The sequence below is a fragment of the Aquila chrysaetos genome, chromosome 12 (genome assembly GCF_900496995.4).
Source record: "Aquila chrysaetos chrysaetos chromosome 12, bAquChr1.4, whole genome shotgun sequence".
Taxonomy (NCBI): Eukaryota; Metazoa; Chordata; class Aves; order Accipitriformes; family Accipitridae; genus Aquila; species Aquila chrysaetos.
In genome coordinates, this window is record NC_044015.1 from 17,811,484 (window position 1) to 17,819,466 (window position 7,983).

Sequence of the window (7,983 nt, forward strand, 5' to 3'; positions counted from 1 at the left end):
TCATGGTGTGACAGAATAACCTTATTTTCTGCCTTAGGATACAGTTTTATGCTGCATCTGGCCTGCCCATCTCACAGGAGCTTTCTTCAAACCAAATCTCTTTGCTATTCATGGTGTTTTGAGCTTGAACTGCTGTTGGGCACAGCAAGATTTACCAGCTGGAATGGAGGCAAAAGGCAGGCAGAATAATGGCTGCAGCGTGCCCTCTCAAGCAGCCTGGGCAGCCCCAAATGAAGGAGAGCCCTCATCTCCCTATGAGTAAGGAAAACAAAAGGTCCTACACAAAAGTAAAAGCTTTTGGCTGTTGCCAGGAAGTTTATATCACTTGTTGATTGATATTATGCCTGTTGACTGTTTGCCCTAGGACCTTAGCTCTAGGATTTATCCCTCACACAGAGATGACAGCTCCCAAGTAGCTGCACCTGGCTTTGCAACGTTCACCTCTGCTGCAGGCACAGGTAGTTGGAGAAGGCTGGCAGGACACCCAGCCCCTGTTCCTGGGCAAAAAGGGGTCAGCAGGCAACATTTAAGTCAGGCAGGGGTTAAGACATGAGTCTGGATCAAGTCAAACACTGGAAAAGCTCATGCAGGCTCACTGTGGAGCAAATACCATGTCTGATGTTCCCAGTGTGGATGTGTTTAGGATGCCCTAAGGCTCTGGACTCAAAAGTATTTTAAAGAGATTGTATGATATATCCTTTCTAGTACTTTATGAAGCTATTTATAATAGTTGAATGTCAGGAGTTTGGGGTTTTTTGAAAAACAAAGCAATTCTAGAAGTAGCCTTTCTTTTCTTTAATCTTGTGTTTTTATGGCAGGTGGATAACATGGAGTAGTCATATTACTATTTCAGATTGGCACGATAAAATATAAAAATGAGTCAGGAGCTACCCTGTAATGTCTCCTGAATCCAACAGAGTTAATGCAGATTTACACTAACATTACTGAGAGGAGAAATTTGCCATTTTTGGACATCAACATTTTCTAAGCAAAGAGATATGTTGTATCTCCAATAAGGCTTCATAACCCCTCATTAATGGGATTTATGGAACTTGAACAGAAAATGGACTGCTGGGCAACAACTTTATTCTTTGCAATCTGTGCAAGCTAGTGATACTTACCTTTAATAATGAAATACCTGCCCGGAGCACCTTTTACACTTTTGCTTGTATGTGCATTGTGTCCAAGTATTTTATTTCTATCAGATAGCTATACTATCTGTAATATAATATGTTATACCTGAAGAGTTTTTACAGTGCTTAGTAAAGTTCTGTCTCCCTAAAATTGGATTTTGGAGCTCTCAAGTAGGGCTTTCTCTGCAATAACTTTCCATCAACTCTTCCAACATTCTTTGTCTCTTTTGAAAATCATGGCTGATTAAAAGTCTAATGCAACAGCTGTTTGTGATCATATGATTGATATGTTTTCTAGACAGATGTGGAGTATTAGAAGCAGAAACATTCTGAATTCTTGGCAGTGCTCAAGAAATTTTGAACCAATACTTTTTAAAGTCACAGTAGGACAGAGCTGCCAGGCAATGCAGATTCTTTACATACTTAATTAAGAATTGGTGCAACTCAAAAGGTTGATCACACCACACAAAAACACCCCCATAGGCATGACATTAGGAGGTGAAATTCTTTGTCTGTGTGAACGAAAAAGTGCTCTTAAAACTTTTAACAACTCACTATACCCATAGACTACTGTGCAATTTTGGGTTTTTTTTGCTGTTTAATATCAGAAGTGACGTCCCCTTGTTAAAAAGCATACTCATTAGCTAGCATTAGCTGACCACTATGTAACAGCTAGCTGAAGGGGGGTGAAACCAGCATAAGTTGTAGGAGGAGCACAGCACATACGGCTTTAAAACAATTTGCAGTATGGAAGACATTAGGCTTTGTAATTGCCTTCAAAAAAATCAAAACCCTTGCAGTCAATCAAGGGCAGAAGCATCCCTGATGTGTGTTCTAGCCTCTGAAGAGTAAGTAAGCCTGCAGAGGCAGAGCCCTGCTCCCACACCTTTGGTGACATGTCCCCAGTTAGGTAACAGACATGGATGGATCCTGAAGGCTGTCAGAGCAGTTTCTTCCTAGGCCTGTCCTGGGCATTTCCACCTCCCAGCTGGCTGGACGTTTAGGAGCCTGGTGGCTCAGCTGGGCCCTGCAAACAGTTCACGTTTAGGCACTTCAGGCAAACGGCCTAATTCCACTCTCTGTATTTCCTCCTCACAACAGGCCCTCTGCCCAGATGCTGTCAGGAGCCATCTCCCAGCAGCCTCTGCGGGGAGGGAAGGCCTCCCACAGCATACCTTAACTACCTTCTGCCTTGAGGCATGGCATACCCTAACTGCCTGCTGCCCTGATCGCTCCAGGCTGGGGAGGGATTTCAGAGCACCTATCCTCACTCAAACCCGCACCATGAGCCCGGCGCTGAAGCGCTCCCTGCCACCAAGAGTGACACCTCAGAGAGCCCTCACCAGCACCCCGTGGAGCACACCTGGCCTGCCTGGTGCTGGTTACAGCTTCAACACCCTGTGCTGTAGCACACAGGGTAACTCCCTCCAGCCCTTATTCCTCCTGTGAGGAAGCTGGAGAAGTAGCTTCAGCAAAGGTTTGCAACACAGCATGGCCCTCGGGGCACAGCAGCTCTGTGGACACCGCCTGGACGGATGCACAGCACCTGGACCCTGAGGGGCTGCACCTGTGCCCAGCCCAGGCCCAGAACCTTCCCCTTGGCAGAAGCTATATAGGGCCAGCCTCCAGCCAGCAGTAAACTCTTTGGGGAAGGTGCTCAGGCGGTGCCTCATAAAGAGCTGAGATACTCAGGTGAGTTGTTTCTGTTAACATCCCTTACAGTCCTGACACACTGTTGGAGTAGTTGTGTGGGTGGTGGGAGCAAGGGGAAGGGAAGGTTTCCTTCTTATCTGGAGGTGTATTGGGGTCTGAGATTTTAAATGCCCTTGCTTCGCATTTAGGGTAAGGTTGCTCTTGCGGCAGCTGCGTATGCTTATGAAAACTTCCCTGTGTACGTGCAATCTCTGCTCTGTTGTTCCCAGGCTCTTCGTTTCACTCAGCCACCATTGTAGTTTGAGGACGCTGTGGCTATGCATGTGTGCCGTGATGCAGAGAGGAAGCTTGGGTCCTTAAATGGCATGTATAAGGAAACTGGGGAAAAGTTTTGATGAAGCTGTGCTCTAATTGCAGGGTGATGTGATTCCTAACAAATATTCATGAGGGAAGTCTGAATGGTGCCCTTATCTCTTGTACATGTTCTTAGTATCACTGGTTGTCTCACAAGGGTTTTTTTTTCTGGTGTTGTCACAGATCATGAGCTTGGGTAAGATATTCTTCCTATAACAAACTAGTCTCTGAAAAGTGACTGAAGGTGTCTGATGGTTTTTGTTTTTTTTTTTAAGGAGGAGAAATCTTCAGTGGCATGGCTTTCCTTCTAGGAGGTGCATAATATTGAGAGTTAAATTGTTTATACAATTTGTCTTTCTTGGTACTAGAAAGATTTCCCCCCCCCCCCCTTTTTTTTTTTTCTTTCCTTACCCGTAGGACCAGAAATTCTACTTGGAATCCAAAATTTTTATCACTTATCTCTGCAGCATGGACAAAGAAATGCAAGGTAAATGCATAGCTTGCATTCACATTCTATCAAAGCTACACCTTAAATCAGTTATTGGCAGTTGCTTGGATTAAGGGCGGGGAAAAGAAGCTTATTCCATTTTGTGGAGTTAAATTCTATCTGGTATTTTTATACACCAAGACTAAGGTCAACATAAAGTGACGTTCGAGAACCTAGTCTTGCAAATAATCAAAAACTTAAACATGGTGGTGTTTATCCACTCCTTGTTATTTTTCAAAGAAGGTCACTTTTTATTGATAGAAGAATTCAGTCATAAAATTATTATTATATAAATTAGAGAAGCAAAAGTAATATATTAGTTAACAGAGATAGGCAGTGAACTTTGATTCTAAGAATACTACATTAATTTATGCTCTTCGCTATCAAACATTGTGTGTATGCTATGGGAACAAATAATAAACAGTATATGATATGGACATTGCAAAAAAGCCTTATTCCATGTAATATGCAAGACAAATAGCCTGTGTGTTAAATCTGTGGCTCTTTAATATAGAGCTTGAAGAAAATTTCTGTTAATGGGAATCTACTTCTTGTATTTGGTGTTGAGCCCAGTTTGGCAGTAGTGTCTTTAAAAGTTTGACTCAAATGCAAAACCAAATAAATTTGTTTCCTGCTTAGGAGAAATTAAAGGAAAAGAACAGGACTCAGCACCTGATGGGGGACAGAAAAGGCTTCTGAAAAAAGAGGGGACAGGGATAAAATCAAATATGTAACCTGAGTATTCCTATATTTGTGAAAGCATGCTTTTGGGACAGGAGGGGCTATGTTTCTTCCATAACTATTGGAAGTTTCTCTTCAGCTATAAACTGATTATAAACACAAACACACAAAAATCTGTGGAGATAAAATGGTATGCATTCAGTTTGTCGCAGTTTTTTAGCCCCTCATAGTAAAGGGTGGTCAAAAAAAATTCAGCCAGGTAGTTGAACCAATGTATCAACACATACAAAAATATCCTAAACCAAATACCAATTAAATATTTCATATTGTTGTTTGCTACAAAGGAAAACAATAGATGTAGATCAGTTCAGATGATCTCAAATACAAGCTAGCAAATGTGTATGAACTGCAAGTACCCATATATCAACTGGCTCTTGATAAATCTCATTTTTAACTTGCCTACCTCATTATACAGGGTGGAAATACTTGTACAGGTTCCTAAGATACAAACTACTCCCAAACTTGGGCCTAAGTGATGGTTTAATGGAAGTACTTGTAGTAAACCTAAGTATATGCCTCTAAGATTTTTTATTTTTTTTAGCTGATTTTTCTTTTCTGTATTTTCTTTAGGTATTTCTCCTTATGTTAGTAATGTGCCACACTTTTCACTTCATTATATCACACACTTAGTTTGCCTTTAATAGCAGGAGCAAAAAAAATGGGTAGCTATGTGACATGAATGATGTCACTGAATTCAGGCTGTGTGACTAGAACAGTGTATAATATGTAACTGTAGTCCCCAGAAAAGCACTGCCTTTCTTGGTGTTGAGAAATGCCTTTGGGAAAAAAGAAGGCCAAGCTGTACAGTGACTTACGTAAAGCATAGCTTCCCTGAAGAAGTTTCAGTGGCTTTACTTCAGTTTGGTTTCTTCCATGCTTCATCAGGATAATTTCTTTTAAGCATGGATGCAATTGTAATTTTTACATATTCATGGGACTACTGTGGATAGTTGAAATACAATAAGTTTGGGGGTTGTTTTCCATGTGGAGTAGCCATTAATTGTAAAATTCTTGTAACACAATCAGGGCTGATTAGCTGGTTGATTAGTTATCTTCTAAAGGAGCATGTAAACATCTGGGGAAACAGGTGGTGCCTCTCCTAAATGCATCTGCAAGAAGTGGAAAGCTGCATTGAATGTCTGCCCTGCTTGAATCTAGAGACTTTGTCTTTGCCCATGAGCATTTTCCTGTATCTGGTCCCAGCTTCTGACTCAAATGGGATTGTGTCCATATCTGGCATTGTAACTATTTAAAATGCCACCCATGTTTCTGGTGCCATGGTAAGAGCTCCATTGGTTAAAAATTGAAAGGCTTCTTCCAAAGTGCTTTCTTAACCCCTAGTAGGTTACATTCAAAACAATTTAAAGCAGATATCAGATTTAGAACACAGATGGACAAGCTCAAGAGAAATAAGAGATCCACAGCTATGTACCCATAGGAAAGATAGATAAACTGATATGGAATTAAGTGTTGTATCACAAGACATCCTGGTGAATATGCATTTATGGTAGTCTCTAATTTATATATGTATATTCTGGTAATATGGGTGCAGATGTAGTCTGCCACACAGCTTGCTTTACTAAGCAAATGTGGTTTTTGAGGGAGATCTAACATTATGGTCATAAAGACAGCTTTGCTATAAAGCTGACTCTGGGGAATTTAGGGCATATGTTTGTTTATTAATGGTGTACTTTGTACTATGTATATAAAGGAAGGCCATCAAAAAGTCCATTTCTGGTTTGTAGCTTGAAATTCAGATCTTTATTAAAGTTTGTTTCTGTGCCAAATATTTGCTTATAAAGATATATGGGTTTGTGTGCAGTTTAGATATTCTGAGATTAAACTAGTGAAAAGAGGCAAGCTTGACTGCTTTGTTTATTAATGGGCAAAAGCACTCTCTGAAAATTTTACAATAGAAGAGTAGTTCTAGACAGACAGCAAGGCACCACTGTGGGAGCTGATTGCTCATTATATTTACAGATAAGCATAGAAGCAATGTGTGAAAGATTGCTTGAAGGGGTGAAGTTTTCTAGTATATGATATGAAGTACCAATTGCTGTTTCCAAGAGCTGTTGAGAATACAGATTTAGAAATGGGACCCTGTCTTTAACAGCTGTTTAAAGATAGCAAGTGAGAATCCTTTTTTTTTAAAGACTTTTTTTTTTTTGAAGTTGTAACAGCTTTTGTTGTGTGAGGACTTTCTTAATTAGCACCTAACTCTGTGTGCCTCATGAGTGATGAGGAACTTGTGAGCTCTTGAATAAAGGTCTATCAGAATGTTGCATAATCTAATATCTGGAGTTGACAATAATCAGCAGTACCTTCACTTAATCTAATTTAGTCTTTGATTTACTTTATATAATGTCCATTTGAAGCTGGTAGGCAATTCAATAAAAAGCTGGCTTCCCACTCAACCGGTTCAATGCACCGTGTATTTAGATAATATTTGAAAGTTGGGTGATCAGTATTATATCTGTGTTTTAACAGGGTCATTTTCTATGCTTGGGAATTTCTTATCAAAGAGTAGTAATTTATTTTTTTTTAAGAGGACGCCTTATGTAGCATTAAGTATGATTTTGACACTTCAGACTTTAATTTCCGTACTCTGTTGAACCTAATGTGATTAATTCAACTTAAAAATTAAGCTTTTTTTCTGAATCTTGTGTAGCATTAAAATTGCTGTAGCTGATACTTAAAAAAACTTTTTTGTATTTTCTCTTTTCAACTTTTCTTACCATGTGCATTTTTTCAGCCACTTCTGTAGGGAAAGACTATTCAGGAATATCTTTCTCCTCCAATGACATGTTAAAATATAGGCTTAAGAATTGTATATGGCACAATTAATCTGTCTCCAAAATTAGCATTCTGAATTTGTTATTTGCTCTTTTTAAGTCTGTTACATGTTTGAAGTCTGTAACAATATAGTCTATGTTATATGGTTGTGTGGCTTCTCGTTAGAAAGCTTTGAAATTCTTTCTAGAAAACAAGCCGCTTTATCACCTTTTGTAGTTTGTGAGCTGACTGGAAGGCTAGCAAACCCAAATGTGTTGAAGTGCTGGTGGTATTACTGATGGACTGAAATGGAGGTCTTCCAGCAATGGGTCTGCACAATCTTTCCTGTTTTGTGTAGGGGCTGTGACAGATATAGCAAAAAGATGCCAGTTAGCAACATCCTGTATCAGGTTCTTTCAGTCTCCACTTTAAGGTCACTGCTTGCTGTGGTTCCTTAGTGGTGATGGTTTTTTTTTTTTTCCTTGTAAGTTAAAGAAGGTGGCCTAACTTCAAACTTATGTCCCTAACTTCCCTGAATGCCCTGGGTGTTTGGGTGCTGGCACACTCGCTTATACCTGGGACCACTTTTAAGTCTCAGCAATGAATGAAAACAATATTCTAAGATTAAATATCTTATTCTGTGTAAGATTGGAGAACTTTACAGCTACTGTAATGAGATAATATACAACAAGTATGCATGATAAATTCTGTATTGCAAGCCAGGTTCCAGAAAATTTTCTAACGTCTGACTTCTGTCAATTTTTGCACTTCTTATTTTCAGGATGTGTTAAGGAATTAAGGTTGCCTTTGGCTTATTTTTTTTTAAGCATTATGTGCTTTGAT